Genomic DNA, 16,225 nt, shown 5'->3' with positions numbered 1-16,225 from the left:
CGGCGCCACACCATGATCTCCATCAACGTGTTGCCATCGGGGTTGTCGTGCTACTCATGCTATTACTACTAAAGCTACATCCTAGCAAAATAGTAAACGCATCTGCAAGCACAAACGTTAGTATAAAGACAACCCTATGGCTCCTGCCGGTTGCCGTACCATCGACGTGCAAGTCGATATTTCTATTACAACATGATCATCTCATACATCCAATATATCACATCACATCATTGGCCAAATCACATCACAAGCATACCCTGCAAAAACAAGTTAGACGTCCTCTAATTTTGTTGTTGCATGTTTTACGTGGTGACCATGGGTATCTAGTAGGATCGCATCTTACTTACGCAAACACCACAACGGAGATATATGAGTTGCTATTTAACCTCTTCCAAGGACCTCCTCGGTCAAATCCGATTCAACTAAAGTTGGAGAAACCGACACTTGCCAGTCATCTTTGAGCAACGGAGTTACTCGTAACGATGAAACCAGTCTCTCGTAAGCGTACGAGTAATGTCGGTCCAAGCCGCTTCAATCCAACAATACCGCGGAATAAAGAAAAGACTAAGGAGGGCAGCAAAACGCACATCACCGCCCACAAAAACTTTTGTGTTCTACTCGAGAAGACATCTACGCATGAACCTAGCTCATGATGCCACTGTTGGGGAACGTCGCATGGGAAACAAAAAATTTCCTACGCGCACGAAGACCTATCATGGTGATGTCCATCTACGAGAGGGGATGAGTGATCTACGTACCCTTGTAGATCGTACAGCAGAAGCTTTAGTGAACGCGGTTGATGTAGTGGAACGTCCTCACGTCCCTCGATCCGCCCCGCGAACAATCCCGCGATCAGTCCCACGATCTAGTACCGAACGGACGGCACCTCCGCGTTCAGCACACGTACAGCTCGACGATGATCTCGGCCTTCTTGATCCAGCAAGAGAGACGGAGAGGTAGAAGAGTTCTCCGGCAGCGTGACGGCGCTCCGGAGGTTGGTGACGACCTTGTCTCAGCAGGGCTCCGCCCGAGCTCCGCAGAAACGCGATCTAGAGGAAAAACCGTGGAGGTATGTGGTCGGGCTGCCGTGGAAAAGTCGTCTCAAATCAGCCCTAAAACCTCCGTATATATAGGTGGGAGGGAGGGGACCTTGCCTTGGGGCTCAAGGAGCCCCAAGGGGGTCGGCCGAGTCCAAGGGGGGAGGACTCCCCCCCCCAAACCGAGTTGGACTTGGTTTGGTGGGAGGGAGTCCCCCTTCCTTCACTCCTCCTCCTTTTTTTTTTCTTTTTCTCTTGATTTTCTCTTCTTGGCGCATAGAGCCCTTTTGGGCTGTCCCACCAGCCCACTAAGGGCTGGTGTGCCACCCTCAAGGCCTATGGGCTTCCCCGGGGTGGGTTCCCCCCCCCCCCCCCCCGGTGAACTCCCGGAACCCATTCGTCATTCCCGGTACATTCCCGGTAACTCCGAAAACCTTCCGGTAATCAAATGAGGTCATCCTATATATCAATCTTCGTTTCCGGACTATTCCGGAAACCCTCATGCCGTCCGTGATCTCATCCGGGACTCCGAACAACATTCGGTAACCAACCATATAACTCAAATACGCATAAAACAACGTCGAACCTTAAGTGTGCAGACCCTGCGGGTTCGAGAACTATGTAGACATGACCCGAGAGACTCCTCGGTCAATATCCAATAGCGGGACCTGGATGCCCATATTGGATCCTACATATTCTACGAAGATCTTATCGTTTGAACCTCAGTGCCAAGGATTCATATAATCCCGTATGTCATTCCCTTTGTCCTTCGGCATGTTACTTGCCCGAGATTCGATCGTCAGTATCCGTATACCTATTTCAATCTCGTTTACCGGCAAGTCTCTTTACTCGTTCCGTAATACAAGATCCCGCAACTTACACTAAGTTACATTGCTTGCAAGGCTTGTGTGTGATGTTGTATTACCGAGTGGGCCCCGAGATACCTCTCCGTTCACACGGAGTGACAAATCCCAGTCTTGATCCATACTAACTCAACTAACACCTTCGGAGATACCTGTAGAGCATCTTTATAGTCACCCAGTTACGTTGCGACGTTTGATACACACAAAGCATTCCTCAGGTGTCAGTGAGTTATATGATCTCATGGTCATAGGAATAAATACTTGACACGCAGAAAACAGTAGCAACAAAATGACACGATCAACATGCTACGTCTATTAGTTTGGGTCTAGTCCATCACGTGATTCTCCTAATGACGTGATCCAGTTATCAAGCAACAACACCTTGTTCATAATCAGAAGACACTGACTATCTTTGATCAACTGGCTAGCCAACTAGAGGCTTGCTAGGGACAGTATTTTGTCTATGTATCCACACATGTAAATGAGTCTTCATTTAATACAATTATAGCATGGATAATAAACGATTATCTTGATACAGGAATTATAATAATAACTATATTTATTATTGCCTCTAGGGCATAATTCCAACAAACACACCCTCACTTGTACAAGGTCATCATGGACCTTACTATGTTTGATCAAAATGAGCGCTTGGCTATTTTAGATTACCTCACAGAATATAAGGCTAAAGGCCTTAACTTTATGAAGATGGATGAGGAAGTCCGTCAAGCATGGTTCAAGCGTATCTTGAAAGCAAATCCTGATATTCTTTGAGTTGATGTTAGTTGATGCTTGTTGAAACTATCCCTTTTGGTTATGGTTATTATGTCTTATGTAATATGAATCTACTCGTACACTGCTGCAATTTATGGTTATTATGTAATATGAATCTACTCGTGCACCATTAAGAATTATGGTTATTATATGTGTTATGTCAATTGTTGATTTTGTCGTCATGGTAATTTTTTTGCTGGAATTGTTCAGTCAAATGTTGAAATGTTTTGTCAATGTTGTCTTGGCGCCAAAAAATATATTCATGCAGCCTAGCTCAGATACACGCTACCAAACGCAGTCTCGGCATAGCATGTCTCGTTTGATGTAGCCTACCAAACACAGTCTCAGTTCAGCATGCTTCAATACATACACTGCTATCAGACAACTGCAGTTGCATATACTAAGCATGTCTAGACCCAACATGTCTCAAACGGGAACAACTAGCATAGGATGGGAAGTGCTTTCAAACACACCCTTAGGGTTAGTTCTTTTTGCTGTCTTTTTTGAGCTTTCAGAATAAGCCACCCAATACCCAGCTTATTTGAGAAGCTCACCTAATTTTTATTAGAAGGTTATTAGTCAAGTATTAATTACTAGGCTTCTAAATAAATAAATTTTGTTGGGCTTCTAAAATAAGTTCGGTAGGGGCGGCTTATTCAAACTTATTCTAGAAGCCATCAAAAGAACTGGCGCATAGCTAGATTGGTGCATAGCCCTGAAGCCTTCCCAAAGTCCTCAGTAATTCTGACACAAGCCCGTAATAGGTTAGATTATGTTTGACATTACATCTAATAGTATGGATTAGACTTTCATAATTGAGGTACATGATTGTGGAACAGATTATTTGAGACGTGACCGGTCAGTATCCATGAAAGCATACGCGACATTTGAGGGGTCATATTTGGTGTATAGGCACTCTAAGAGCATATACAGGTGGGCACCCAAAACGTTCCCTCATATGCTCGGGCAGATGGATGTCTCAAAAGGGCCTCAAACGCCCGGGCTGTCCAGCACTCCATATTTCCAGCTCAAACCTAGGACGGATATGGGGAGGCCCAGGTGCTACCGGGCGCATCCGCAAAGTCGGACTGTCGGTCGTGTCCAACACGAAATTGCCTGGAAACCCAACAGTCCAACGAGCGTCTCCTCCATCGGACCGATGGAGCGCGCGTGGCACCGCTTCATCGGGCTGCGTAGTGCTCTAGCCCAGCGATTGTAGACGATCGCTGACACTGAAACTATACCGTCCACGTTTCACCCACCCATCCGTTGCCGTGGTCGCTTTTCACTCACCGCCTGCCAGCATTAGTAGTCATGCCGCCACACCACCGGGTAACATATCCAGCGTTGGTTTGATCTCCTTGACCAGCTTCTGTCAAGGTGCGAAGCCCGGATTGCCGCTGGGCTACCTCCGGACGCGGTGGATTGGAAGGAGGAGGAAGACTTTCCAAGCTTTCAACCATGATTGATTAATTGTACTAAATGAACTTCATTATGGGGTTACTTTTTAAGTGAAAGACAGAGATGCATGCTACTTTGTTCTCGAAAAGGAAAAGAAAGTAAAAAGGAAGAGGAAAAAACAATGCGAGAATAAATATGATTGAAACCACGATATGTGATAGTTTGATTAGTAGGATTCTCGTATAATTTTTTTTAGTACATGAACGATTAGTATATTTTTTCCTGTATGGGTGCCATTCACATGTTGTAAGAATAAATCGCATATGAAATTCCCATTTATGATTCTTTTGGTCTATACTCTTAAGAAAAATATTCATTGTCTCGATCCTGTTCGAAACAATCATTAGTTTTAGCCACGTCCAATCTCAGAGAATTGTACTTAAACTTAAATGTTTATTATAAATTTTGTCAACAACCATACACCGCATGGCCAACGATATATATGCCATCACCAGCCGGTTTTTGATCTCCGTGTGCTTTAAGAGTCGAGTGTTTTGACACATATGAGAAAACCTCCTGTTAAAAAAGAGGAAAAGAACTATGCTAGAAAATGTTCATCTTAAGAATAGGCGGCGTCAGGAAGAATTGGCTGAGTTGCCCTTCTACTTGCTGAGTATTTAGTGAAAATGTGGTGTCCAAGGAACAATATCAGGTGCTCCCATGCTCCATGTGGCACATGGCCCGGACCAAAAGGCCAAAAATTCAGTCGTCTTTCCTTCGTCTCTGCGCATTCCTCCTCTCTGTTTCTCGACAACTCTGTGTACAGAATGATTGCGGCTTCAATGGTGGCAGTGCTCCCCGTAGACGACGACGCTGATGCAATAGTCGCCAACCTACGCCATCTCAAACTGCTCTAGGTTGCATCTAATGAGGTGTGCAGGGCATTTACCTAGATTGGTGCGTAGCCCCGAAGCCTTGGCAAAGTCCTCAATAATGCAGGAACAAACTGTATAGGTTAGATTAGGTTTGACGTTGTATGTAATAATATAAATTTAAAATTTTATAATTGATGTATCCAGTTGCAAAAGGATTATTTAAGACGTGACCAATCACTATCCACAGACGTGTATGTGGCCTTTGAAGGTCCGGATTTGGTGTATGCGGACTCTAAGAACATATACACCGATCCGGGCACCCTAACCCCTGTCATATGCCCGGGCGGACGGCCTGGTCAGTGACGGGTCCAAAAAATCCAACCTAGACTAACAGTCGGGGCCCACATGGAATTGCCTGGAAACCCTTCAGTCCAATGGACGTCTTCTTCGTCGGACCGATGGCTCCGTCGGGCCACGTGGTGCCATAGCCAGACTATTGAAGCTCACCACCAGCACCGAAACCCTGCACGTCCACATTTCTCCACCCGTCCCCCATTGTTGTCGCTTTCCACTCACCGTCCGTCACCACTAGTAGCCATGCCACCACGCCACCAGGTAATAGATCTATCGCCGGAGCGTCGGCTTCAGCTCCTTGACCGGATCCTGGCAAGGCGCGATGCCTGTATCGCCGCGAGGCTACCCGCGAACACGTTGGATCCGGAGGAGGAGGTTGCGGAGCAGGAGGAGGAGCATGCGGAGGAGCAGGAGGAAGACAAGGAGGAGGAGGACATGGGGGGAAGTTAGGGACGCAGTCTACAAAAGAAGTGACAGACAATCCCCGATTCCCTTCGGTTGGAGGCGGATGCGGAGGCGAAGCACCATCATGTGCAGGAGGCAGATGCTGAGGCCGAGCGTGCCACGAACATCGACTAGATGGTCGCCTATATGGATGAGGAGGAGGAGTCAGATGATGTAACGGCGGCCCGATCTTTCGATGAGATTGGGGATAATTATCGATTTGGTGGATTTTGATCTTGACGATCCGGGTATACCGTACCCGATGATACGCGTCGACAATCCCTAAATCAATCTCACATGGTTATTGACATTAGCATAGGCATTTTCAACCTGAACAACGAGGTTCAAATTCCTGGAAGCAACCAAAGAACAAGGAAGAACAAAGATGATTGCAATCTGAAATTATGGACAACAAACGGAGCACACAAAATAGATGAAAAGTTAGGGTTTTACTATGAAGCTCACAAGGTGGTAGTCCTACACGTATCGTAGACGCGATTTGTAGCAATAGCTAGACAATCTGTACCTACTAATAACAAAATAGATATACTTAGTCCGTAGTACGTTTTTACAAAAGAATGCTTCACTTTTTTACTACTGAATATAGTGTCTATGAATAATTTTTTGGCCACCACAAGTGGGCCGCACACTGTTTCTATGCCTTTTTTGCTTTTGTCACTCGCATCGGTCATCGTTGCGTAATTTTTTGGTCCACCACAAATGGGCCGCACACTGTTTCTGTGTTTTTTTTCCTTTTGTCACTCGCTTTTTTGTCCAAGGTTTGCTTTCTTTGCTTTTTTCCCTACCGAATTATGGATGCGGTAGCAACAACAAAAAAAGATCGTAGGATTCAAACTTCAGATCTCCTCTTCAATTCTGATGGCAACAACCAACCGAGCTATGTCATGTTTTGTTCTAGAAAATGGGTCCTTATTTAATTAATAGACCTACTACTTTATATCAAAATTCACCAATTTTTATTTACTTCGAGTTGACTAGAAAATAAGCAAGTTATTCGAACACCACATAAAGGAGGACGTGTATGAAAATCAGCGGAATTCAATTCAATTGAAAAATAGCGGATTGAGCAATATGAAAAAACTATCGTGCGACAAATTGATCTGATCTAGGCGATAGCAATAATGGAATGCATCAGGAGAGCTAGCGAAACCTACAACATACGTATGTATGTTTTGGACTTAGTACCGTTGTTCGCAAAGAAAACCTACCACGTGCGTGTGTAGGCTTGTTGACAACTTCAATCCAAGACAAAAAAAGCAGAAGAGGAAGGCAACGGCATGGCAGGAAGGAGAGAAAGGAAGGGTGCTACCACATACATGCATGCAGGCACTGAAACATACTCTCTTCGTTTTTAAATATAAGTTTTCTAAATAATTTTATTATGGACAACATATAAAGCAAAATGAATGAATCTACACTTAAATATGTCAATATACATCTATATGTCGTAATAAAATCTCTAAAAAAACTTATATTTAGAAACGGAGGGATTACGTATGATGGTACGAGCTCGAGGATTCCTTCCTATAGATTCATTCAATTGACAAGCAAAAATAAAAATAAAAATCATTTAATCGCAAAGCAAGAAATGGAGAATTGAAGGACGACCCTCTAGAGTGTGCGAGAATGCAAATAAAGACGCCGAATCGTAGGCTGCGAGAGCAATGAGCAATTGACTGGTTGAATTAATGCGAGAACAAATCGACATGTGAGAATTTTTGTGAATATAACCTTAAAGTGGAAACTAGTTTATTTTTCAAAGTATGTATATCTCCTAATTTACAAATTAACGTGCGTTGCACGTGCAAATTTACTAGTGACAGGAAGGAGAGAAAGGAAGGGTGCTACCACGATACATGCATGCAGGACCTGAAACATAATCTCTTCATTGCTAAATATAATTTTTTAAATTTTTTTACTATAAACTGCATATAAAACAAAATTAGTGAATCTACACTTAAAATATATCAATATACATCTGTATGTCGTAATAAAATCTCTAAATAAACTTATATTTATAAATGAAGGGAGTACGTACGACTGTACGAGCTCGAGGATTCCTTCCTATAGATTCATTCAATTGAAAAGCAAAAATAAAAATAAAAATCATTCAATCGCAAATCAAGAAAGGGAGAATTAAAGGAAGACCCTCTAGAGTGTGGGAGAATGCAAATAAAGACGCTGAATCGTAGGCTGCAAGCGCAATGGGCATTGACTTGTCGAATTAATGTAATTTTTTTTTCTAAAAATCATTCAATCGCGAAGCAAGAAAGGTAGTATTATAATCATTGAAGTGATGCATCACGGTGCAGTGATATTCTTGGCCAAATATTAATGATGTGTGTGCCTAAGAAGTTCTCAATATATGACGTATGACATTGAATGTCACTCGCGGACCTAGGAATAAAATGGAGGATGTGCATACTTCAAAAAAAGTGATGTGATGTGTCCACTCCAAAAAATGAAGGGTGTGCTTCCCCATAATAATACTCCCTCCGTCTCAAAATAAGTGTCGATGCTCTACTATAAAAGTTATACTAGTTTAGTATAAAATCTGCGACATTTATTTTGGAACGGAGGGAGTACATGATAAAATTCTACGGTTTCTGGACGTGTCATGCTAAGTCTGCCTTTGCTGGATGCACATGTGTGAATACGGTTGAACTGCTATGCTGGAATATTTACTTCAATAGAAGTACAACATATTTTCTCTTGTTTGATGACATAAAACCCCTCTGTTTGTGTGCTTGCTCACATGATCTCGTCGCTTTAATGTGTTCGGACTTAGATGATTTCATACCTATATTTTCAACTTTTTTTCTCCCGTTATATCAATGGATAAATACGGTAATCTTTGCATATTCATATAAAACTAAACTATGCCAATGTTACAATGTCAAGTGGATGATTCTGCATGACTATAAGATAATCAAAGCCTTACTGACAATAAATTAAAAATGGATTTTATTTTATACCCGTTGCAATGCACGGGCTCTTTTACTAGTACAATAAATACCAAGTCTAAACCCAAATTAAGGTAGCTATTTATTTAGCAGAGACCTCCGGCCGTGTCCGTCGTCGTTTCCCATCCGGACTGATGTGGCAGGCAGACTGCACGAATACGCGTCTGTAGAAGCACTTCGCGCAGCCAACGCCCACGGCCGTGAGTGATCTTTGTTAATTAACCCAAATCCTTTGGTCCTTGTGCACTTCGCGCATGTGGATGCACGTGACATGATTGGTGGATGTGAATAATTCGGTGGTGGACATGCATGCATTGTTCCTTCATGAGATTTGAGTGCACAAAAATCTTCACCTCTAATCTTTCCTTTATTTCTGAGTACAAGTGAATCAGAACATGAGTGTAGTATCGTATTTTTGTCAGTCAAATCATGTGTACAAAGGAGCGATAGTACCTGGTTAATTTGTGGCGCCTGAATTTAGACCCAGGCTTTATGAAAACAGTATTACAGATAATCTGGGAAACCAACTGCAACTCTTTAGAAAAACCAGTCAGACAGCCTGATGGGCACTTCCAGATCTTATTCTGCGTTCCATAGTATTTTCACGATTTCTCCACTATGGAATTCTACTATGTATAATGTTCTTCATTACTGTCTCCGTTTCAAACTAAGTGTTGTGGTTTTAGAATAGAGTGAGTACCAATTAGATTGATAGTTACATCATGAAGATTAATTTGTTGCAAATTTTTCCTTTGCAGATGTTCAAGGGAGCTCTTACTTGTCCGATCAGGTGAAAGATGAGCAAGTACTATTCATCAAGAACTATATGCAAACTTAACATCGATCGGGTAAGCAAAATAGAATTTATAATACAAGACAGCAGTAACACTCTTGAAGTTGTAAGCAAAATAGAATTTATAGTACAAGACAGCAGTAACTACTCCTCCTTCTTTCACTGTCATGTTCTCTGAAATGACTCGAGGACAGATAATTTTCACTGTCGAGATCAAAGCTTTTTCTGGAGTACAGATTCATAGAATATTTTTCCAGTTTGACATATGAAAAGAAAGAACTGGGTCACGAAATCTGCATGGAGTTGACATTGAAGTGGGAAGTTGATCGCTTTGATTTTGTTCAGATGGAGACCCCTGTATGTCCATCTAAGCAGCTGCCGGATGCACACCTCATCAAACCAAAAGTAGAGCCTTGCGAGTACTCATTGTCGCTAGCTCCAGATGACAGCGAGGATTGTGAGACCACCCCACTCTCTTGCAACCACCCCTTCTTCACCATCATCCTGTCGAGTTCTCATGTTCAGAAGCCATTTCAGCTGGTAGGAGAGTAGGAGACACTAGCAAATTCTCCAAATATACTCAGTATTTGCAGAAATGTCCCGTTTACTACTATTATTATGATGTTGCTTTGTGTCCAGTGCATTCCAGGTCGCTTCGACAAGCACCTCCCGGCGGCACGCACCTCTGCCACTCTTATCTGCCGTGGGAGTCATGGGCCATGGGCTACTGCGGCAACTTGAAGACGGAAAATCTGGATGCAGATTAGATGGACTTTTGTGTCAACAACCGGCTACAGGTCAACGATGCTTGTGTTCCAGGTGCAGATACTACGCGGTGGTCTGCCAAAGGAGATCACCTCTAGATGTTGCACCGCCGACGATCCTCTGGTCATCGTGGATTAGAGGTCAGTTCAGAAGACTTATCTTGTTGCATGGAGCACAGGAAACGAGGAACATTTGAGCGCTGTTAAAATCTGGATTCCTCACATGGTCAGCGTATTTTGGGTCAGTTTACTACCGGAATAGTTTTGGAAGGTGATGCATGTTGGATTCTTACGTTGTAATTCCCCATAACAATTTGGTAATGAGACAAAAAATCTGTATATCTGGATAATACTTCAGCTATATTGTATGATATTGCTGGATGGATGGAGTCAACTTTGGCTTCTTTGTAACAATTTGGAACACTGTATTTCATTGAAAATATGGTCCTGAACATTATGGTTCTCTAGCACAAAACCATGCTACATCTGAGTACTCCAAACATGCTTAAGACTGTAGCAATGTGCTCAGACATGTCGGCCGTTGTCAAGCTGGTGGCTGGCACTAGAGAGGAGGTGGTATTCCATGTTCAGATACCCCCACATAGCCTGTCAGAGGAGGTCGCGTCCAATGGTGCCAACATCATTGAGACCATGTTTATCCTGATGTATACTTCACGAGAGCTTTATTACTCCATAGATCAAGGGCTTTTGCTCGTTGGTAAAATGTAAATTACTCCCATGATCAACTTAATTTTGCCTCCTTTAATGGTTTGAGATTTTTTTTATTTGAGCTTCAGGCTAGGGTGTTGAAAGGTGATGTGTGGCTAAAACATGTTGAATTATGACCTTGTAAGCAATTTTATACTAGTGAAATCGAAAACATGTCTCTTCCTAGGAAAAGGGAGACAAATCCATATATCTAGAAACTATTCATGCTAGGTCGCGTTTATTTGTTTTGATTGCATCCAAGAAACACTTTTCGGTTGAAATATTTATTTATATGATGTTAACTCTTGTTCTATGGGTCTCTATTGCTAGATGAATTGGAATGTTTACTTTTAAAAATTATTAGTCATTATGTTTGTCAAAAGGATGAGGTAAGAGAAATATGACCACACTATTCTTTCAAGCTTCTATCTCATTTTATTGTGAAATATTTGACTTTCTTCAGGGTGAACAGAAAAACTAAGAAGTCTTTGACTTGGTACTGAAGCAATAGGAATGCAGCTAACATCAACTTACATACATTTCAAAAAGCGTGGCCCTAAGGGAACAACTTTACCGCTGCGCTAAGGCTTTGCCATATGATTAATGAAAATTGAGCAGGGTTAATTGCTTCAGCAATTTTTTAATATACTAGTTGTCAACCCGTGCATTTGCACGGGCTAGATTAAAAAAAATGAATAACTTAGAAATTTTAATGATGTTTATTGATTGGAGAATAAAAATGTATCAAAGATACTATGTAAGAACTACCTAATTCCACATGATCGAGTTACACAATAGATGCTACAAAGTGGGCAACTCTACCAATTGGTATAGGGTCATAACCCATGGAAATGACGCAAAAAATACTTTTTCATAAGTATAAATAACATACACGCATCGGCATATAACTTGACATGTCCATTGGATAGAACCGGTGTGGAGACAGATGTTCATATCTTTTCCCTAGTTTTATCTCCAATGTATCAATTTTTCTTGATTCAACAATGGGTTACTTATCGAAGTCCTCATGTAGAACCGCATGCGCTTGTATATTATAAAGGCAACTCCATATAACTTTGCACAGTCTGGGTTAACAAATAAGGACCATGTGCTAATGTAGAACATGCATGTCTACTTAGGTACGCCAATTATTTAGAGAAGCATTGTAATTACTACGATTTTCTTTGTATCTAATCAAATAATGTTACATATAATATGTGAACCGAAGTTATGAAATAAATCTTAACCAAAAGAAGAATATTCATGGAAAATCAAGCCTTTAAATATTTCCATAGATACAAATGTCATCTTGAGTGGTAAGACAAAGATGTAATTTAGCAACCACAAGCTGAACTAACCTGCATATTTATACTATATGTTGTTTCAGAGGATTTACCTGTTGTCAACTTAGTCATGAGCAAACTCCATGACAAAAATAATAATAACAGTAGGACTACAAAAATAGAAAAACAATACATAATAATTCTACTTCGAAGGATATATTACATAGTTGCACACATAGTAGAATAAATCACGCTCATGTTTAGAACGTACCATTCTTCTAAACGGCAGCATGTATCCCTATCTATGTCAAATACTTGAATTCCATCATACTGGTGACCTAACTAAAATTGCAAACTTAGGATAAATGGGTTCCTAGAAATAAAATGAACACAAACGACCCTCTCTAAAATGATTATTTGCAGGGGACAACTATGAAACATAAAAGCTCCTGCAATAACAAAGAAGAATTGGAGCGTCACCAAGCATGAGGGAGTAAGTTCGATCAGCCATGTTAATGACTAGAATCTGAGAACACTTAACTTACTCTCAAGACATCAAGAGACTATCCCATCAGACTGGAATGTGAACAACATAAGGAATTCCATGAGTGGGCCCAGAACTTCGTTGGACCACTTAATTTTAAGAGGTATGCAAGCATGCATGTGAAATTGAAAACATGCAATTTGGGTAAAACATTTCTAGGAAATAACTCGAAGATGGCTTCAGCTGAAAAAAGACCTCAAACTTGACTACAAAGATGCATATTAATACTGTATGTGGTCTTGGATAATTTACCTTTAGCCTATTTACTCGTCAGCGAATCTCCCCGATGAAGAAGAAACCTGGGAGCAAGCCTACAAAAATAGACAAATAAATAAGACTTCACAGTTAAACAATTGAAATAATATAAATCACGCTCTTGTCGATGACACGAGATATCTTAATTACATTTCTAATCGCGCATAGGAGCCTACCAAAATAGAAAACACAACAATAATACCTTTAATAATATCGTACAGAGTTGAACACTTTTAGTAGTATAAATGACACTCTCATAGATGACCTTGGAAATATTACCATGTTCTCACCCATATCATGTACCATTTGTGCCCAATACCCCCCCATCTGTAAAACAATTATATTGAACTCAAAACTTTGTAAACTTTAAGGCTCCATGAAATAACAAATTAAGAAGAATTTGTAGAGAGAGCACATGGGTAAAAAGGTAGAGATCACATTACCAACTTTCGGGATGTTAGTATATTGTGGAATCCAACTGAAAATATGAATGTAAGAAAACAACCCCCTATGTTTGCTTCAAGAAGGTAGCACCCAGTTTTACATGCATGGTATGTAAGCCCGCATGTATACTCACTCTTGTCAATGACCCTAGAAAGCTTACCGTTCTAATAACCCAAAGGAGACTGCAAAAATAGATCATACATGCACAGTTAACACAAAATTAATACCTTTAACAATATCGTACATGTTATGCAGTAAGCACCTGCAACACTATAAATAAAATTCTTGTTGACGACCTTGAAAATCTTATCGCTCGTCTGACGCACATAATTTACTGCTATCTTTGAATAGTACTCATATTCTGTAACGATTATTTTGGGCGCAAAACTTCATAAACATGAGTCTGGGTACAATAAGAAATTAAGAGAAAATAGTAGAGAGCATGAGGGAAAAATCTTACACAGATCACATGACTAACTTCCAGGATGTCAAAAGAATGTGGAGTCTAAAACAACCCATTGCGTTGCTTAAGTTGGTAGCTTCACGCAGTTTTACACGGTCTGTTAGCCCACATGTAAACTCCAAAACATGCAATTTGGATTGATTAAACATGACCATGGTAGTACATCATATGGTGGAAAAATAAGTATAAATAGTTAATTACTTGTAATGGTTCTTAAGCTAAGTACGTATGCATGCAGCTGCAGGAACACATCTTGAGCTAATTCTGACTACCATCTTTGAACTTTGATCCTGAAACCCACGATCGCGTCTCACCATTCCATCATCGCATCAGCTCACTCCGTGCACCATGAGAAAGAAGAGTAAAAGCATACTTCGATTAATCTTCATATCTGTCGAACTTGTACGTTATACACAGAGTGACATCCAAGCACCTGCGGATTAATCAGCAGATATTTTTAATTCACGTTCAGTGTGTATTGAGTGCCCATAGTAGCAAGCAAGTTCATAGAGATAATCACAAATCACTGTTAAATTGATCAATGAAGACTTTCAAGCCAATTTTGGTGATTACCAAGCAACAACAGGGTTGGTAGAAACAATTTTAAGCGCACAGCCGTCAACAAAAAAAAAAATCTATAGACAACACTCAGGATCAATGCTGAAAGATTGGATCGTAGCCAGTTAATAATTAATAAATAATAACTATACAATAAGAAGAAAATCATTATCGTATTTAGAGATGAAGGAATTGTAATCAAATACCTAGGTTTGAAACAAAAGCTACCCGAGAGCTGAGCCCTTGCCGAGATTGAAGCCTCGTATACAAAGGAGATACATACAAAAGAATAGAACAATGGCAAGACCTGCCATGAGAGAACGTCATTGGCAAAGTGATCAGACCTAGAGTAGTATACGGGGAAATCCTGAATAGACAAATCAGCTGGGTGATAGATGGAGAGGGTGAGCACCTTGATGAGGAGAATTGCCAACGCTTTGTAGGAGAACCTAGCCATCATGGTCAAAGTCAAATCTTCGCCCAGGGAGGAGATCCGGCGGAGCAGCACAAAACATGATAGAGGAAGGAGGCGACGTCCTGAGGAGATGCGGTGGAGCAGCAAAAACAGAATAGACGAAGGAGGTGGTGTTTCCTGGAAGGAAACGGGAGAGCAGGGGCAACGTGGATTGTTATGGGATTGAGGTATGATTAGATTGAAAAGATCTAAGGCATTTAAAGAAAAAAAGATTGAATCTGTAGCTACCGTATGATTTTAAGTTTCCAGGATTAAACGTGGAGGCTAATGTGGACCCATCAAATCTGCGTTTTTTGCATCTTCTAACCGTTAAAGGTGTGTGGGCTTATATTTCTAGCCCTAACTAAGCAAATGTCATCGGAAAATTATAAGGGTTAATCTAGACCGTAATAATTTGGCCCTACATAGATGAACGACTCGTAAATTCTAATTAACGTGGTAATTTTTGGAGAGTCTCTAATTAGTATAGGTATAGATAGATATGCTTTTAACTCTTTAACAAAAATAATTTTCTACCAATGGTAGTAGCTACGCATGGCCCCAATTTTCATCCCTAATTATATTGGTAAATTATTTGGGACTATGAAAAGTAACTCTATATCAAAAATATCGTCACTTTGTACCAGCCAGGTAAGCAAGCATGCTATTATGCCAAAAGGCAAGCAAACGAGAGAATTGACAGAACACCCTTTCTACACAACGAAAAGGCACTGGTGTCAAAAATGTAATAAAAGGAGAAAGAAATGTAATAAAACATCATTTCTATACAACAAAAATGCACTGGTGTCAATGCCATAAGAAACCTGACACCGTATATATCAAGAAGGCACTTTTTGTCAAAGGGTGTGTAGCTGCCACCGCGCGTGCGTAGCTGCCACCATGCTTTTAAACTAGCAATCCAGAGCAATTTGTTTTACAATGAAGCTAGTGCCAACAAGCCAAATGTTTGGCTAACAAAATTTGCGCCCTCATCTGAATACATGTCATTTTGGGTGAAAACGATTTGAATTATCTCTGTGTACTACAGTACGTATTATATATTACTGCCATGGAAACGAATATCAACAGAAATAAAAGAAAAAGAGATGGAGTATAAAAATAATGCCAACTTATGTCATAATGGTAGAATAACATGTATTAAAAACATACTCCCTCCGTCCTAAAATTCTTGTCTTAGATTTATCAAAATATAAATGTATCTAGTCA

The 16,225-nt window shown here is 40.8% G+C and overlaps 1 pseudogene; it reads left to right on the top strand.

Moving 5' to 3' along the window:
- The first annotated feature begins 8,866 nt into the window (after positions 1 to 8,866).
- LOC123407964 lies at positions 8,867 to 10,428 on the top strand (annotated as a pseudogene).
- Positions 10,429 to 16,225: the final 5,797 nt, after the last annotated feature.

Source organism: Hordeum vulgare, chromosome 7H (assembly GCF_904849725.1).
Source record: "Hordeum vulgare subsp. vulgare chromosome 7H, MorexV3_pseudomolecules_assembly, whole genome shotgun sequence".
In the NCBI taxonomy this organism is placed as follows: domain Eukaryota; kingdom Viridiplantae; phylum Streptophyta; class Magnoliopsida; order Poales; family Poaceae; genus Hordeum; species Hordeum vulgare.
Note: the sequence above shows the minus strand (reverse complement) of the source record. Positions and strands in the feature narration are given on the sequence as shown.